Below are 2,500 nucleotides of genomic sequence, written 5' to 3'. Positions count from 1 at the left end.
TGACAATAAGGGAGGTGAATTTGGTTTCCACGAAAACGTGTTTGTTTACGGCTACTCGAATTACATAGTCTAATTCAAGTTTATATTTTATACGTATAGGAGACCCAAATGAGCCAAATCTTGGCGTAAAGAACGTAGAGTGATAAAGCTTTCAGTTAAATATAAACTTCTCCTGGCCTATTTTATTCTTTGACCTAAATTCACTCCTCAATATTTCCTTGGTACTTTTGCGTATTTGCCTATTCTCAGCCACCCTGCTCGCCGTCGACAACACTAGAAAGCTCTCATAGTTTTGTATGGAGTTTCCTTGTCAAATCATTTGTAAAAGTAAAGCTGTAATGGGGTAGCATGTTCTGACAGTAGATATGAATTAAAACTATGAGTTCTGACTTACCGGCACCCGTTTGAAATACCCAACTCTTTTTTAGCCTCGCTTGCCATGGAGCAATTAGGAGAAAAACTAGGTGTGCAAAAAATTTCCTTTTCTAACATGAAACAAAGCTCGTTAAGGATACTTTGTGGGCAAAATATTAAACACAAGCCTTATTTGTGACTTAACAACAAAAATTGGCGATAAAGCGTTGTTTATTCTGAGGAATCGAGGGCACTCTTTTGTGGCCGAGAACTGGGCCTCGCTGGCCGATAACTGGGCCCACGAACGACACGCCCATTTTCGTTGTTACTCGGGAGAAAACAGCGTTGAGCAATCGATAGCTTTACATGTGTTAACTGAATGCTGAAGCTAGTTGTCTTTGAAATTTCAAGTCCTTACGGCTATTCCAAGGTAAGAAATACAAGTTTACATTTTTTGTGGCCGAGAACTGGGCCCCATACTGTACTCGTCGCTTAAAATCCAGATATTTATTTTTCAGCGCTGTCTTGCTCATCCAATTGACGATCCATTCTTGAGCTTCATGAGGGTATATTTTGTTAAAAGCGACGGCTACGCGAGCGATTTTTGTCTCGCACCGGTGATGCGATTTTTTTTCAGATTTCGTCCCGTCGCCTGCGTACCAGGGTGACTACACTTGTGACAAATTTTGGTGACAAATTGAAGGCCGCGCAAATCGCATACTTCAAGAGACCTGGGCACTATAAACAGGCATTCCTACTTTAATTGCATTGGCTAAATAGTCTTTAGTCGAGTCGCAAGCGCAGGCAAAAAGTTGCAGGGTGGCTACACGGGCAACTACCTCTGCGATTTTGTCGCGAAAGTTTCAACTCTGGCGACTTTTTCCTTGCGATTTTTTCACTTGTCGCATCGCCAGTTCAAGGGTGGCTACACGTGCGATTTTCATCTCGCACTGGCCACGCGACAGAGTTTGAAAAACTCGCATCACCAGCGCGAGCAAAAAGTCGCTCGTGTAGCCGCGGCTTAAAGATCCACTAAAACGCCATTCACGTCAATGACTTATTAGTGAGATTTCCAATTGTTACTGGAAGACTGTGCAGAGTTGAGAACAGGTAAATACAAATACCAAGACAACTGAGATAACAGATCCACTTTATGGATTCCTTCTCTGTCTTTGTTGAACCCATACTGAGTTACCAGAGAATTGTTCATTTGGTTTCAGTGTTGTACAAAACACCACACTTGGCAAAATATTAGGAAGACAGCTCACTTTGATTACGGCTCGACGGGCGACTGATTGTTGTCGAAGTCCATTACTCGTCGCTTTTATTCCACCGCCTGTCTTGTTCGGTATCCAATTCGCTTGCCATTATTGAGCTTCATAAGGGTATATTTTGTTCAAAGATCCACTAAAACGCCATTCGCGTTACATGACTTTCGACGCCATTGCCGGTTAAGTTAATCGTTCTATTGGCCCCTTGTCCACCAGAGAAATCTACGCATTTCCCACTACCCTCTCGATCCTAAGAAAATACGCGCAGAAGGCTCTATGCACAAAGACACCAAGTGACAGGCAAGACTTTTACCGACACGGAAAAAACGACGAAATGAAACGTAGATTCCGACTGGGTTTGCCATACTGGCAACCCAGTAAAAATATTTCCTTTTCCTTGTGCTTCGGCTTCTGCTTGCGTTCGCTTGCGTCGTGTGAAGACGAAACACAGCATAAGAACAAGGAAATTTTCTACGTCTGGCCAATTAAAGTAGTCGTTCCAGATTATCCGCGTTTGAGCATTTGAACAAAATGGCGGATGCCGTGGTTGTTATTTGTTGCTTTAATATTTCGACGTTCTTTTTCATTAGCATAAGCTACTTACGCTTGTACTTGTGCTTGCGTTGTTTGTTAACACCAGGCTTAAGTTACACTTGCCGTTCAAGGTCATTATCAGTTTTAATGAACTCTCCATAATAAACAATTTTTTAAAAAATAAGTCTGTGAATTCCACTGCAAGATAAAAATAATCTATTTCAATTCAGTGGAAAGCCCCGCACCCCCATACCCGGGGAATGCGGGGCATTAGCGGGGGATTTTAGCGGTTTTTAGTGGTCATCTTTGCCCCAGTGTGCGGGGTTTTCGACAACATTAGA

Source organism: Montipora foliosa, chromosome 14, assembly GCF_036669935.1.
Source record: "Montipora foliosa isolate CH-2021 chromosome 14, ASM3666993v2, whole genome shotgun sequence".
Lineage (NCBI taxonomy): Eukaryota > Metazoa > Cnidaria > Anthozoa > Scleractinia > Acroporidae > Montipora > Montipora foliosa.
The sequence above is the reverse complement of the archived record's forward strand: the minus strand, read 5'-3'. Positions refer to the sequence as shown.